General features: G+C 43.2%; 1 long non-coding RNA gene across 1 annotated transcript in view; it reads right to left on the reverse strand.

Annotated features, from left to right (window-relative positions):
• Positions 1-9,807: 9,807 nt before the first annotated feature.
• LOC121291531 overlaps positions 9,808-17,091 on the reverse strand; it is a 42,438-nt gene continuing 35,154 nt past the window's right edge. The window contains exon 3 of the long non-coding RNA XR_005946021.1: positions 9,808-11,559. This is a non-coding gene — a long non-coding RNA (uncharacterized LOC121291531). The remainder of the gene's footprint in view (positions 11,560-17,091) is intronic.

Raw genomic sequence — 17,091 nt, forward strand, 5'->3', positions numbered from 1 at the left:
AATACCAAATCCATCCTTTAACTTAGAACCAGATAACATCCATTGGACAAAAAGAACAACTCATTCCATCACCAACATCTGGATGAAATATTTAAACTAAAAAGAAACCAAACGCTATAAAAGGAGCCCTTTAATCTAAAGAAAACAATTAATAACATTGCCAAAACATTTCAACCTACAATATTAAATGAGAAGTCCTAAACAGAGGCTTAACTTGTGTTCCAGCAGTAAAAGAGCATAATATACAAATTCAAACAGACTTAGACAAATTCTATAGAAAAATTAAACTTCTACACCTTTTTTGGTGACTCAGTTTCCGATAGGCTACCCTTCACACCCAAATCAGATTGGATTCCACCAAAAAATAAAAACCCAAACCCAAACCTAAACCCAAAAATATTTGCTTTCATCAAAGCAACTCAGTCAGAAAGAAGGAGGAACCCCCAGAGAAAGAATAAACAAAACCTCAGGAAAAGAGAAAAACAAGGAATTAGGGAACTAAAGGTCAATAGGCCAATACAGATATTATTATAAAACCAGCTGACAAAAGTTATATATTGTTGTATTGTTTGTAAAAGAGCTAGGAATGAATTAGCAAGGAACTAATTGTTATGTGTAAGTGTTCCAGGGTGTCACATTTCACAGCTGCACTAGAGACTGATGTAATGTGTAACAGAACCAGTTCAAACCGGTCCTTCTTTTGTACAAGGCAGCACGGCAAGTTAAAGATAAAGAGTTCTGCTCTTTCCAAGCTTAAAGTGTGGTTATTACCATCACCTGGGAGCCAAAAGACAACAGGAACACTGCACAAAGGTAGTAACATTGTTATCAGGGATCAGCAACTACAAGTTTTTGAAGCTGATAGATAACTGAACAACGCAGATTAATGTACCAAGTTAAATAAATCAATATATCAAGAGGTACAAAAAGAAGTTACGGACTTACTGTCACAATGTAACGATTCCAAATCCATCAATCAGAAACTGATGGGATACCTAAGGGGACAGCAGCCACAATGAGGAAAATTTTACTTACTTCCCAAAATACGTAAGCACCCAAACATATAGACAATATCAGGAGGAATACCTCCAGGTAAACCTATTGTTTCAGATTGTGGCAGCGAAATCATACAAGATAGTGGAATTCATTGATTCATTTTTGAACCCCTTAGCTGAAAAACACCCTAGTTATATTAAAGATACATGTAATAAAATAGAAATAGTTAATTCACTGAACATAACCCCCGATAACATACTCTTTACAATGGATATGGAGAGTTTGTACACTAATGTAGAGATGGATAGAGGTATTCTGTCTGTCTGAAATATCTTCAAGAAATTCTCACAACTGGATAGACTGGATGAAGCAATAATCCAATGATTACATCTGGGATTAACTAATAGTGATAATTCAATAAGGAATATTATCTTCAAATCAAGGGTAGGGTGATGGGTAAAAAATATTGCACTGTCCTACATCAGTATGGTGAAATGGGAAGAAAGTATTTTTAAAAATGTTCCAAGAAACCATGACGTTATTATGGATTTCTGGATGAGTTTGATCCCATACCGAGTCAGAATTTGAGGGTTTTGTACAAATTCTAAATAATCATTGTCCCTCTATAAAGATCAAAGTCACAACCAATAAAGAAAAAGTTGGTTTCCCAGGCACCATGTGTTGAAACTGGAACAAGAAGGTAACAAACACAAATTAGCAACAAAAGTTATCTTTAAAACAACAGACACACATAGACCTTGACATTTCCAAAGCCACCATTCTAAACATACTTTCCATGGATTAATTAAATCACGACTGATGCAATTTCACCACATTTGCACAAAAAAGACATTGTGACCTTGTAGTTAATACCTTATTCGACGAAGGAGACACAAAAAGGTTCCTCAGCTACATTAAATCCAATCGGATTAGACAACTGTCCAAGATTAAATAAATTATTCACCAAAATACCACTTCTCGCAAGATATTGCAAGAAGACCCAACACATAAATAGAATAATTAAAAATAGTGCTGAAAGATTAAAGGAAGGAATAGCCTCATTAAGCCAACATAACATAATAACAGCCTTTAAAAGAAACAAGAATTAAAAAGATGTTTTAGTTAGAAGGTGAATCCAGAGGCCGCCCCAAATTGTGGGAGTAAAGGGTGTGTAACATGCAAGCACTTAAAAGTCCCTAAAACAAGACAAAATTCCAACACAGGAAGGGCTACCCTTATAAATCACAGAGTAACGTGTCAGCAACAAATTGTAGTCTACGCAAAACGATGCAAAATTCTATACATTGGTGAAACAGGAAACACTTTTAAGAACTAGACTCACAGATCATCTTAGTGAAATGAGAACCAGGAAAAAACATAAAATGATCAACAAACATTTTATGGAACATGGACTGGACTCTGAAAATTATAGGTTTAGAAACAAATAAAAATTGGTCAACATTGCAAAGGATGAAGAAAGAACATCAGTGGATTTCGAATTTAGTTACAATGCCACCAAATGGCTTAAATTAAAAATATTGAACAACAACAATATGAAGACATAGAAAAATGAATCTATTGTAATAAATATCTGTTAACTAATGAATGAGAAACAAGAAGCTAATCTACATCCTAAAATAGACAAGATAAGTCTTTCTAAAACTTACTTCAAATTATAATTATGTAATTGTAGTTCCCAACCTCCATTTGAAATTTCACACATACACATAACAAGATTCCAACTTCCACCCAACTAAACTTAGCTCTCATTTTCTTTTTATTCATTCACAGGATGTGGGCTTCGGTGGCTGCACCAGCATTTATTGCCCATCCCTAATTGCCCTTGAGAAGGAGGTGGTGAGCTGCCTTCTTGAACCGCTGCAGTCCATGTGGTGTAGGTACACCCATGGCACTGTTAGGAAGGGAGTTCCAGGAATTTGACCCAGCAACAGTGAAGGAACAACGATATATTTCCAAGTCAGGATGGTGAGTGACTTGGAGGGGAACCTCCAAGTGGTAGTGTTCCCATGTGCCCTTGTCTTTCTAGGTGGTAGTAGTTGTGGATTTGGAAAGTGCTGTCTTGGTGAATTCCTGCAGTGCATCTTGTGATGGTACACACTGCTGCTATTGTGCATCGGTGGTAGAGGGAATGAATGTTTGTGGATGTGGTGCCAATCAAGCAGGCTGCTTTGTCCTGGACAGTATCCAGCTTCTTCAGTGTTGTGGGAGCTGCACTCATCCAGGCAAGTGGGGAGTATTCCATCACACTCCTGACTTGTGCCTTGTAGATGGTGGACAGGCTTTGGGGAGTCAGGAGGTGAGTTACTCGTCGCACGATTCCTAGCCTCTGACCTGCTCTTGTAGCCATTGTATTTATATGGCTAGTCCAGTTCAGTTTCTGGTCAATGATAACCCCCAGGATGTTGATATTGGGGGATTCAATGATGGTAATGTCATTGAACATCAAGAGATGATAGTTAGATTCTGTCTTGCTGGAGATAGTCATTGCCTGATATTTGTGTGGCGTGAATGTTACTTGCCACTTATCAGCCCAAACCTGGATATTGTCCAGGTCTTGCTGCATTTGGACATGGACTGCTTCAGTATCTGAGGAGTCACGAATGGTGCTGAACATTGTGCAATCATCCCTACTTCTGACCTTATGATGGAAGGTCATTGATGAAACAGCTGAAGATGGTTGGGTCTAGGACACTACCCTGAGGAACTCCTGCAATTTTATCCTGGAGCTGAGATGACAGACCTGTAACAATCACAACCACCTTCCTTTGTGCTAGGTATGAATCCAGCCAGTAGAGAGTTTTCCCCCTGATTCCCATTGACTTCAGTTTAGCTAGGACTCCTTGATGCCACACTCAGTCAAATGCTGCCTTGATGACAAAGGCAGTCACTCTCACCTCACCTCGGAAGTTCAGCTCTTTTGTCCATGTTTGAACCAAGGCTGTAATAAGGTCAGGAGCTAAGTGGCCCTGATGGAACCCAAACTGGGCATTGGTGAGCAGGATATTGCTAAGCAACTGCCGCATGATAGCACTGTTGATGACCCCTTCCATTACTTTACTGATGATCGAGAGTAAACTGATGGGGCGGTAATTGGCCGGGTTGGATTTGTCCTGCTTTTTGTGTACAGGACATACCTGGGCAATTTTCCACATAGTCAGGTAGATGCCAGTGTTGTAGCTGTACTGGAACAGCTTGGCTAGGGGCATGGCAAGTTCTGGAGCACAAGTCTTCAGTACTATTGCCAGAATATTATCAGGGCCCATAGCCTTTGCAGTATCCAATGCCTTCGGGCGTTTCTTGATATCATGTAGAGTGCATCGAATTGGCTGAAGACTGGCATCTGTGATCCTTGGGACTTCCAGAGGAGGCCGAGATGGATCATCCACTTGCCATTTCTGGCTGAAGATTGTTGCGAATGCTTCAGCCTTATCTTTTGCACTGCTGTGCTGGGCTCCTCCATCACTGAGGATGGGGATATTTGTAGAGCCTCCTCCTCCAGTGAGTTTTTTAATTGTCCACCACCATTCACGACTGGATGTGGCAGGACTGCAGAGCTTAGTTCTGATTTATTGGTTGTAGGATCAATTAGTTCTGTCTATCACTTGCTGCTTATGCTGTTTGGCTCGCAAGTAGTCCTGTGATATAGCTTCACCAGGTTGACACCTTATTTTTAGGTATGCCTGGTGCTGCTCCTAGCATGCCCTCCTGCACTCTTCATTGAACCAGTGTTGATCCCCTGACTTGATGCTAATGTTATATTGGGCGATATGCCAGACCATGAGGTTACAGATTGTGTGTTCGAGTACAATTCTGCTTCTGCTGATTGCCCACAGTGCCTCATGGATGCCCAGTCTTGAGTTGCTAGATCTGTTCGAAATCTATCCCATTTAGCACGGTAGTAGTGCCACACAACACAATAGAGGGTATCCTCAATGTGAAGGCAGGACTGTCTCCACAATGACTGTGCGGTGGTCACTTCTACTGATACTGTCATGGACAGATGCATCTGCAGCAGGCAGGTTGGTGAGAATGAGCTCAAGTATGTTTCTTCCTCACCACCTGCCACAGACCCAGTCTGGCAGCTATGTCATTGAGGACTTAGCCAGCTCGGTGTTGGACATTGAAGTCTCCCAGCCAGAGTGCATTCTGTGCCCCTGCCACCCTCAGTGCTTCCTCCAATTGGTGTTCAACAGCTGAGGGTGGGCGGTACATGGTAATCAGCAGGAGGTTTGCTTGCCCATGTTTGACTTGATGCTATGAGACTTCATGGGGTTGAGGATGTTGAGGACTCCCAGGACAACTCCCTCCCGCCTGTATACCACTGTGCCATCACCTCTGCTGGGCCTGTCCTGCCGGTGGGACAGGACATACCCAGGGATGGTGATGGTGGAATCTGGGACATTATCTGTAAGGTATGATTCCGTGAGTCCGGTTTCATTCCTTTTTTGAGTCTTTGTAGCAGTTTGATACAACTGTGTGGCTTGCTAGGCCATTTCAGATGACGTTTAAGAGCCAACCACATTGCTGCGGGTCTGGAGTCACATGTAGGACAGTCCAGGTAAGGACATTGTGAACCAGATGGGTTTTTACAATAATTGACAATGGTTTCAAGGTCATCTTTAGACTTCTAATTCCATCTGCTGTGGCGGGATTCAAACCCAGAACATTACCCTCGGTCTCTGGATTACTAGTCCAGCGACAATACCACTATGTCTCGCCTCCTTCATGTAACATTTTCCCAGTAACACAGAGAAACATACAAGAAAATGCCAAGATTCATTCTCATTCCTAACCAAGAACACATATACACAATGTCATGATGATGTGACTTGTGCGTGAATGATATCAATCAATAATTACACCAGCTGATCAAACATATATTGAAATGTTTAAAAAGGACATTTTTAAGAGCAAAAGACACTGACTTAAGATGGCTGCCCAAACATCCTCATGGAATTTCACACGTCAAGAACTACTTCAAAAGGAGTTACTGAAAAGAGTACTGGACCTTACATTTGCATTTCTATAAGGCTACATCTCAAGCAGAGACAGAATATCTACTGGGACAATAGCTGCAAGGAAAGGTGTTATCCTATCTTATCAAGATGGATAATAGCTATTCAGGCTGGGACATTGCAAAATCTAATAACTTCAGCCATGAAACAAAAGCCACAGTCTGGTCAGATATCAGATAAGCAACCTCTGAAATCGTTATGGGGACAGTGAGGGGGGTCATGTGACTGAAGTAACTTTAAAAAAAATCTCTTTAATATAGCACACAAGCTGCTAAAACAGGAGTAGTCTGGAAAAGCTGCCAACAAAGCAGCAACTAGCTCTCCTCTTCTGTCCTAAGCTAAGAGATATACAATTGAAAAAATCCAGCTGAAGGATAGTGAATTTCCATCAAAAAGAACCTCAGGTGCAAAAATCCTTGGCTTCTGGAAAAGGTGATTATGTTTTAAAAAGAGAAATTGTCTTTAGCAATTGCAGTTATACATGGTCTTCCACAACTGAAACTTCAAGATCACAATGAAATATTTGTGCCACAGCCACAGGTGCCAGCAAAGGACTCATAAACAGTGAAATCTCACTTTTTAAAAACTTTTCAGCATTGAACTTTTATTTGGCTAAGAAAGTAACTACCTACAGTATAACTTGCAAAGTTTGCACGGTTGTGTGTGTGTGAAAGTGGGTTGCAAAGGTCAAGATGTGGATTTACCTTTTTAAATATTTTTATATCTTTACCCAGGTGGATTTTTAACCCAATAAAAAAAGAACCCCGTTTTGTGTTAGACTCAAGAAAGCCGCCCAGACTAGTTTTTTTGTAATCAGCACATAAATGGTTAAGCGCACGCTATAATTAAGTACCTTCATCCTTCTAAATTAAGAAAAAACCCTGTTATGCTGAGACTTGGAGTGGTATGATAGGGAAGGCAATTTTACCTCTCATGTGGCCGTAACAGAAATTTTTGTGCTAATATCCGGAATTTGAATCCACAGACAACCAGAGCTATTTGAAGGCACAGATGACAAGAGTGATTTGAATCCACAAACAATGATAATTGGAAGAAGGAACTAAATTAACCCCTAGACATAAGTTTAAAAAGTTTTGTCCAGGCTTTCTTGTGTACAGTGCTATAATACGATCAAAATGTCCACATTTGACACCAGTGTCTTTCTAGAACAGATGGAAATTACTTTTGAGAATTTAAAGATTCTGTCCATTGAGGGGTTGAAAAGTATAGCTGAGGAGTTGGAATTAGAGCTTCACTCAAAAGCCAGGAAATTTGAAATGTTAAAACTAGTGGCTGGAGAATTGGAATACAAACCTGAGACAAGTGAAAAAGAAAAAATAAAACAGACAAAAATACAGCCAGAACAAAGATGAATAGAGCTAGAATTCCAAGCATTGGAAAGGGAGAGAGAAGAAAAAGAAAGGAAGTGAGAGGACGCTTTCCAAAGAAGACAGCGAGAAAGGGAGATAAGATTACATGAATGACGTAGGGAGGGAGAGGCAGCCGAGGCAAGCTGAAGAATAATACTCCTGAAAAGCCTAGAGAGTCTGAAAAAGCTGGAGAAAGCCAGCAGCAATCTGCTGAAATGGAGGGAACCATGAAAAGTTCAGAAGCCCAACAGGGGGCAAAAGAGCAGGAAGCTGCCGAAGTGCATGAAACCGATAGAGGTTTGGTCCTACAGGGAGCAATAGAAGCAATGAGGGCTGGAGAGCCAGAGAAGAGCCCCCTGGATTAAAAAGGATGAAGCTAGGCCAGCAGAAGTAAAACAGGTCAGGATCGAATCCATGAGAGTTGGAGTAGCTAAGGAACAGCCACGTTCCTTAGGCCAGCAGGAGTAAAAAGAGTCAAAATAGAATCCGAGAAAGTTAAAAGGGCAGAAGCCAGGCCAGCAGAAGTAAAAGATGTCCATGAAGGGTCTGTAATGGTTAAAAACAGGATGAAGGAAGAGAGCAAATGATCTGTTTAGCAGACACCTTCATGGCACCTAAATGGGGACCAGGGAAGTTCCCAAACAGACCAGGAAAGAGTGAGGGTGATGCCCTACTCAGTCAAAGAGCCACACGGAAGTACAGCAGGAGCTGCACATCCACTTAGGGACAGTAGTGTTCCAGGGTACAAGGAACAGGTTAGGGGAATGCCCATTCCCAAAACAAAAATGGAAGAGAGGAGAACCTACCCCAAAGCAGACAACATTTGTGGAGATCACAAGGGGAATAGTAGTGAAACCCATGCAGGGTTAACCACTGCTAAGCAAAATGAAACAGGCCAAGTTTTAAATCTCAGCCAGGACAGCTTCATGGAAAATCCACTAAAAGTGAAGTGCCAGATGCTAATCCAGAATCTTTACAGGAGGCAAAATTCCAATTACAGCCCACTAATCTTAGAGCAATCAGATTTGTAAAAGGCTTAAGCTAATAAATTCACAGGTTATGGAGGTGAACAGCGAGGGGGTGAAAGCTGATCAGAGCAGACCAGGTTAGCAATCTGAAAAATTTGCTTTTTAAAAGCCTCTGTGCTAAGCAACATGAAGATAGGGCCAGTGGGAGGCCAGAATATCCTTACCCTTGCAGTTATCCAGAGCAGCTTGGCAGCAACCTGGAAACTAATAGTCATGTAAAATAAACAAACCCCTTAGACAATACTTAATCTGAGGTTACAGCAGGGAACAGGCAAAGGGTTTCTGACAAAATTATCTGTTATGCCAAAAGAATAAAATAATTTCAGAGCCCTAATGCAAGCCTAATCTTTTCAAATGAAAACAGGTTTTGTTTGTAACCAACCAACTGAAAAGGAAAAGCATTGTAAGAGCGTGCTATCCAGATCTAACTCATCTAGGTATCAAGACCACAGTAGAGCAGAACGGATGCAATTAGATGAAGAGTGTGGATAGTTGTGCATGTGTTGTTTTAATTCTCTTAATATCTGAAAGCTCATTGAAATTTGCGTTTCATTCCTCTTGAGATAGAGGTGTCACAATGATGTGACTTGTGCATGAGTGATATCAATCAGTAATTTCATCAGCTGACCAAACTGTTTAAAAAGGACTTTTTTCAAAAGCAAGAAATAACATTGACTGAAGATGGCTGCCACAAATCACCTGATGTCTGTTATTGCCAGTGATCAGTTTGTGGAAAATTTCACTGCAGATTACAATTCAGACATGCCACAACATGTCCTTCCCTGGAATTTCACACCTGAAGATGTCAAGAACCACTTCAAAAGGATTTACTGAAATGTATAGACATAATAGTTTCATTTCTATCTCATCGATATGGAGAATGACTCATTCAGGGGGTTAATGGCTGGGATATTACAGAATCTAATCATCCCCAGTCATGAAACAAAAGCAACCGTTGGTTCAGACATCAGATAAACAAATCCCTTCTGAAATCCTTGTGGGCAGAGAGAGGTCATGCAACTGAAGTAACCATTTTGAAATCTTTAACACAGCACTCAAGCTGCAAAAGAAGAAATTGGTGAATAGACTGAAGAACATGCCAAAGGGGCAGTAATACTCTCTCTCTACTCTCCTCTTCCAAGTTAAGGCCCTAGCTCTGCTAGTTAAATATCCAGCATGGAGATAGTGAGTTTCCATTGAAAGGAACCTCATGTGCAAGGATCATCAACTTTTTTGGAAAAGACAGATTACGTTTTAAAAAGAAATTGTATCCACCAATTGCAGTTACATGGGCTTCAACTCAACTCCTAGAATCTAAAAGAGCCTAGAATAACTTCTGCTTCAAACAAGGACTCGTAAACAATCAATTTTTTATCTTTCAGCATTGAACTTTTATTTGGCTAAGAAAGTAACAACCTACAGTATAATGTCCTAAATCCAGAAACAATCCCCTAAAACCAAAGCCAATCCACCCAAATTCAGAGTTGATCCCCTACAAATCTAGAGTCAATTGACCCAAATAGAAGGTCAATTCTCCCAAATCCAGTCAATCCCAGCTACAAGGGAAGGAAAAGGGTTGAGATCTTGTGGTCAAAAATTTCAGGATCTTGGGAGGATATGAAAGATGAGGGAATAATCTTGGGATTACTCCCAATGCTGGGTGATACTGAGGAGAGGAATATAAGAACATGGCTGGTTCACGTGCGGCTGAAGAATTGTTGCAGGAAGGAGGGCTTCAGGTTCCTGGATCAGGAGGGACTCTATGGGGCCAACGAGCTTGTGGGTAGATAGCTGGGGCTATGGGGCCAAGGAGCTTGCGGGTAGGTTAGCTGGTGTTATGGGACCAAGGAGCTCGTGGGTAGGTTAGCTGGTGTTATGGGACCAAGGAGCTCATGGATAGGTTAGCTGGTGTTATGGGACCAAGGAGCTCGTGGGTAGGTTAGCTGGTGTTATGGGGCCAAGAGGCTTGTGGGTAGGTTAGCTGGGGCTATGGGACCAAGGAGCTCATGGGCAGGTTGGCTTCACCCAGTGAGTCGACACCCGGTTCAGATTCACCCGGCACATCTACATCTGCGATGTCACATTCATCCACATTTGTAACGTTCCTTTCACACAATGTAAAACATCCCAAAGTGCTGCACAGGAGTGATGACCCTGAGCCACATAAGGAGATATGAAGATGTTAAACTGAGGGTCCTGTCTGCCCTCTCAGGAGGATGTAAAAGATCCCACGGACTCTATTTTGAAGGAGAGCAGAGGAACTCTCCCCATTGTCCTGGCCAATATTTCACTCTCAACAATCTCACTGAAAACAGATCATCTCTGGTCATTTTCACATTGCTGGTTGTGGAGGCTGACTGTGCACAGAGACATCCTGAGGCCGGGAAAGACGCCATTTCTGTCAACTGCAACCCAGTTACTGTGGTTAACATCAACAGCATCAAGACTCCCCATTGTCATAATTAACAAGTTTCAGTCCTGAATCGGATTAATATCAGCAATAACTGCAGAATTGAAGCAGTGCAGTCATGTGTGAACTCGCTGGTGTCTCACCAAGTTGGATAATTCTGTGAATCCCTTCCCCCACACGGAGCAGATGAACGGTCTCTTCCTTGTGTGAACTCACTGGTGTCTCAGCAGGATCAATGATTCAGTGAATTCTTTTCCACACATAGAGCAGGTGAAGGGCCTCTCCCCGCTGTGAACCCCCTGATGTCTCAGCAGGTGGGATGACTGATTAAATCCATTCCCGGTGTGAACTCGCTCATGCCTCAACATGTTTGAAAATTGACAGAATCCCTTTTCACAACGGGACAGGTGAACAGCCTTTCCCCGGATGTGACCGTATCAATAAGTTTCCAGATTAGAACGATAACTGAATCCCTTCCTGCTGTCCCCACATTGTCCACACAGACTCTCCCAGTTTTGTTTGAGTTGAACCTCCCCAGATCGGTCAGTCAGTCGAATCTGTGTCCACACACAACATAGAACACATGTACAGTCTTTCCTAGCTGTAAATGCTGCTTTCCCCTTACAAATTGTCGATGATCTTCAGGTGCTGAGGAATCAAGTGGCTCGGTCAGACTGACACAATATCAGGTCGGAGCTTCCAGTTTGCAAACCCTCTCCCTGTAAAACAAATTTACAATTACCAGAAAAAAAAGGAGAAATTCAAGATTGATAGTTTTCCAGCTTTATGTAATTTTTTGTACCTCCAAAACCTGCTCTCCCTCCTCTGTGTTGAAATCAATCTCTCTCAGTGTCACTGTTCCTTTAAAGTACAAGGACAGTATCCTTTTAAATATGCAGATCACCAGCCCGGCGACGCATGCATGCTCACTTGGCTCAAAACAAATGGGTCGGCACTGCGCCTGCGCACTGTACTCCTGGGGAAAGGCAGGCACTGAGGGACGGAATAGCCGCCAGAAACTGAGTTTTCCCCATAAACCCAAGTGAGTGAGCTTCGTTGACAGGGTAGGAGATGAAGAAGCGGGCTAAGAGACAAAGAAAGGGAATCAAATAAAACACAAACCCTCAGAGTCTAACAGCGGATAACGGGGATTCTGAGTGGAGCAGATGCAGCTGAGCGAGGAAGTACAAAGCATGTGACCCCCATGGGGAGGGGCGGAGCGGGGCCAGTGAGGTGACGTGCACTCCGACCAACAGGGAGAGACAGACTCTCACCCAGTCAGAACTACCTTACCCATTTTTATTCTTTAATCTACTTATTTTTATTCATTGTTATTGCCTTTTTAATCCCTTTTTCTATCTTTGTTCCCCAACCACTGATCCCTCCCTCACCCAACCCCCAAGAGGGCCACCTGTTGCTTGTTCCATGTTGTTCTTTCACACAGTGCTGACCTTTGTTCAGCTATTAACATATTCTGCTTTCTTACCTTCATGCCATCATCAGCACCTTCTTTAGTCTTCACCACTATCATTAACACTCCCTTTGTCTTGTGTCCATGACATTTTTGTCAACCTCTCCTTAGCCCCCACTTATCGCTGGCCTCCTATCCAGCTTCACCTGCTCCACATCCCTTAAACAGTATAAATTCCATTACATTTCTATTCTTTAGCTCTGAAGAGGGGTCACATGGACTCGAAACGTCAACTCTGTTTCTCTCTCCACAGATGCTGTCAGAGCTGCTGAGTGTTTCCAGCATTTTCTGCTTTTATTTCAGATTTCCAGCATCTGCAGTGTTTTGCTTTTACATTACCAAGCAATTGTACTGGCAGCTGCTCAGAAATCAGCGGCACCGTTGAATAAAGGGGTTGGGGTTAAGGGTTGGGGATTGGGGGGGATACCCAGCCCGCAGTGCCTGATGGGAATTGTTGTTCTGATGTGTGCAGCGGCGGTTGGTGTCCAGCATTTGGGAGTCCGAACCTGAGAAAGCGCGAACCTGAGCAGCTGTCATGTGGGCGGGGCTGGAATTGGAGGTGCGCACCTGTAAGTCCCAGCCCCGGGCAGTGGGAACTAGGATCTCAGCTGTTTAACCCCCTCTACCCCATCTGTCCTCCTTCACTCCATCCCAACTCCTTCACCCCCTTGTCCCCCAACTCCTGCTTCCCCTTCCCATCCCACCCCTGTTCTAGACTCCCCCAGCCAGAGGAATCATCATCCTTGCATCCAGTCTGTCCATTCCTGCCAGAATTCTATATGTTTCAATGAGATTCCCTTTCATTCTTCTAAACTCCAGTGAATACGAGCTTAGTTGGCCCAATCTCTCCTCATATGGCAATCCTGCAATCCCAGCAATCAGTCTGGTGAACCTTCATTGCAATCCCTCAATGGCAAGTATATCCTTCCTTAGATAAGGAGACCAAAACTGCACATAATACTCCAGGTGTGGTCTCACCAAGGCCCTGTACAGCTGCAGCAAGACATCCTTGCTCCTATACTCAAGTCCTCTTGCAATGAAGGCCAACATACCATTTACCTTCCTAACTGCTTGCTGCAACTGCATGCTTGCTTTCAGTGATTGGTGTACAAGGCTACCCAGGTCCCTTTGTACATCAACATTTGCCAATCTATCACCATTTAAATACACTGCCGTTCTGTGTTTTTTTCCCTGAGTGGATAACTTCACACTTATCCACATTATACTGCATCTGCCATGTATTTTCCCACTCACCCAACTTTGTCTAAATCACCTTGAAGTCTTTTAAAACATTCCTCACCACTCATATTCCCACCAAGTTTACTGCCATCAGCAAACTTGGAAATATTACATTTGCTTCCCTCATCCAAAGCATTGATATACATTGTGAATTGCTGGGGCCCAAGCACTGATCCCTGCGGTACCCACGAGTTACTGCCTGCCACTCTGAAAAAGACCCGTTTATTCCTACTCCATGTTTCCTGTCTGCTAAGCAATTCTCAATCCATGCCAATATATTACCCCCAATCACATCTGCTTTAATTTTACATACTAACCTCATATGTGGGACTTTATTGAAAGCTTTCTGAAAATTCAAATAAGCCATATCCACTGGTTCTCCCTTATCTATTCTGCTAGTTACGTCCTCAAAAAATCCAGTAGGTTTGTCAAACTTGATTTCCCTTTCATAAATCCATGTTCACTTTGTCTAATTCTGTTAATATTTTTTAAGTTTCTTGTTATCACATCCTTTATAATAGACTCTAGTATTTTCCCTACTACTGATGTTAGGCTAACGAGTCTGTAATTCGCTGTTTTCTCCCTCCCTCTATTTTAACTAGTGGGGTTACATTTGCCACCCTCCAATCTGCCAGGACTGTCCCAGAATCTACAGAATTTTGGAAGATGACAACCTATGCATCCACTATTTCCATGGCCACCTCCTTTAGTGCCCTGGGATGTAGATTATTAGGCCCTGGAGATTTATTGGCTTTCAGTCCCATTAATCTCTTTAGCACTATTGTTTTAGTAATAATAATTTCCTTTAATTCCTCCTTCTCACTGAACCCTTTGTTCCCTAGTATTTCTGGGAAGTTATTTGTGTCTTCCTCCATGAAGATAGAACTAAAGCTGTTGTTCAATTGCTCTGCCATTTCCTTATTCTCTATCATAAATTCTTCTGTTTTGGACTGTAAGGGATTTAAATTTCTCTTCACTAATCTTTTTGTTTTCACATACTAACTGAAGCTTTTACAATCTTTTATGGTTCTTGTAAGTTTACTCTCAGTCTATTTTTCCCCTCTTAATCGATCTCCTTGTCCTCCTTCACTGAATTCTAAACTGCTGTCAATCTTCAGGCTTGCTATTTTTTCTGGCCTCTTCATATGTGTGGTATGAGATGGTTTTTTTTAGTCCAGTATGTTGACTAGGGAACAGACTATCCTAGATTTGGTATTGTGCAATGAGAAGGGGTTAATTAATAATCTTAAACAAAAACAGAATTACCTGGAAAAACTCAGCAGGTCTGGCAGCATCGGCGGAGAAGAAAAGAGTTGATGTTTCGAGTCCTCATGACCCTTCGACAGAACTAGGTGAATCCCAGGAAGGGTTGAAATATAAGCTGGTTTAAGGTGGTGGGGGGGTGGGGGGTTGGGGGGGTTGGGTGGGGGGAGAGGGAGAGAAGTGGAGGGGGGGTTGTGGTTGTAGGCAAAAGCAGTGATAGAAGCAGATCATCAAAAGATGTCACAGACGGCAGAACAAAAGAACACATAGGTGTCGAAGTTGGCGATATTATCTAAACGAATGTGCTAATTAAGAATGGATGGTAGGGCACTCAAGGTACAGCTCTAGTGGGGGTGGGGGGAGCAGAAAAGATTTAAAAATATTTAAAAATAATGGAAATAGGAGGAGGGAAAAAGAAAAATCTATAATTTATTGGAAAAAAACAAAAGGAAGGGGGAAGAAACAGAAGGGGAGTGGGGATGGAGGAGGGAGGTCTTAACCTAAAGTTGTTGAATTCAATATTCAGTCCGGAAGGCTGTAAAGTGCCTAGTGGGAAGATGAGGTGTTGTTCCTCCAGTTTGCGTTGGGCTTCACTGGAACAATGCAGCAAGCCAAGGACAGACATGTGGGCAAGAGAGCAGGGTGGAGTGTTGAAATGGCAAGCGACAGGGAGGTTTGGGTCATTCTTGCGGACAGACTGCAGGTGTTCTGCAAAGCGGTTGCCCAGTTTACGTTTGGTCTCTCCAATGTAGAGGAGACCACATTGGGAGCAACGAATGCAGTAGACTAAGTTGGGGAAAATGCAAGTGAAATGTTGCTTCACTTGAAAGGAGTGTTTGGGCCCTTGGACGGTGAGGAGAGAGGAAGTGAAGGGGAAGGTGTTACATCTTTTGCGTGGGCGTGGGGTGGTGCCATAGGTGGGGGTTGGGGAGTAGGGGGTGATGGAGGAGTGGACCAGGGTGTCCCGGAGGGAACGATCCCTACGGAATGCCGACAGTGGGGGTGAAGGGAAGATGTGTTTGGTAGTGGCATCATGCTGGAGTTGGCGGAAATGGCGGAGGATGATCCTTTGAATGCGGAGGCTGGTGGGGTGATAAGTGAGGACAAGGGGGACCCTATCATGTTTCTGGGAGGGAGGAGAAGGCATGAGGGCGGATGCGCGGGAGATGGGCCGGACACGGTTGAGGGCCCTGTCAACGACTTTGGGTGGAAAACCTCGGTTAAGGAAGAAGGAGGACATTTCAGAGGAACTGTTTTTGAAGGAAGCATCATCGGAACAGATGCGACGGAGGCGAAGGAACTGAGAGAATGGGATGGAGTCCTTACAGGAAGCGGGGTGTGAGGAGCTGTAGTCGAGGTAGCTGTGGGAGTCGGTAGGCTTGTAATGGATATTGGTGGACAGTCTATCACCAGAGATTGAAAGCAAAATTAATAAATTTTTCCAAGTCCCGACGAGAGCACGAAGCAGCACCGAAGTAATCATCGATGTACCGGAGAAAGAATTGTGGAAGGGGGCCAGAGTACGACTGGAACAGGAATATTCCACATACCCCATAAAGAGACAGGCATAGCTGGGGCCCATGCGGGTACCCATAGCCACACCTGTTATTTGGAGGAAGTGAGAGGAGTTAAAGGAGAAATTGTTCAGTGTGAGAACAAGTTCAGCCAGACGGAGGAAAGTAGTGGTGGATGGGGATTGTTCGGGCCTCTGTTCGAGGAAGAAGCTAAGGGCCCTCAGACCATCCTGGTGGGGGATGGAGGTGTAGAGGGATTGGACGTCCATGGTGAAGAGGAAGCGGTTGGGGCCAGGGAACTGGAAATTGTTGATGTGACGTAAGGTGTCAGAGGAATCACGGATGTAGGTGGGAAGGGACTGGACAAGGGGAGAGAGAAGGGAGTCAAGATAACGAGAGATGAGTTCTGTGGGGCAGGAGCAAGCTGACACGATCGATCTACCGGGACAGTTCTGTTTGTGGATTTTGGGTAGGAGGTAGAAGCGGGCCGTCCGAGGTTGGGCGACTATCAGGTTGGAAGCTGTGGGAGGAAGATCCCCAGAGGAGATGAGATCAGTGACAGTCCTGGGAACTTCATTAAAAGGCAGAACGGTGGTTAGGCTATGGCTAATATTTAACAAACGAATGTATGCATTGCAACAGGTATACATTCCTTTCTGACACAAAAACACAACAGGAAAGCGGCCCAACCGTGGCTAACGTAAGAAATTAAAGACAGTATTAGATCCATAAAGGAGTCATTTTAATGAAGTTCCCCAATCTAT

Source organism: Carcharodon carcharias, chromosome 19 (assembly GCF_017639515.1).
Source record: "Carcharodon carcharias isolate sCarCar2 chromosome 19, sCarCar2.pri, whole genome shotgun sequence".
NCBI lineage: Eukaryota > Metazoa > Chordata > Chondrichthyes > Lamniformes > Lamnidae > Carcharodon > Carcharodon carcharias.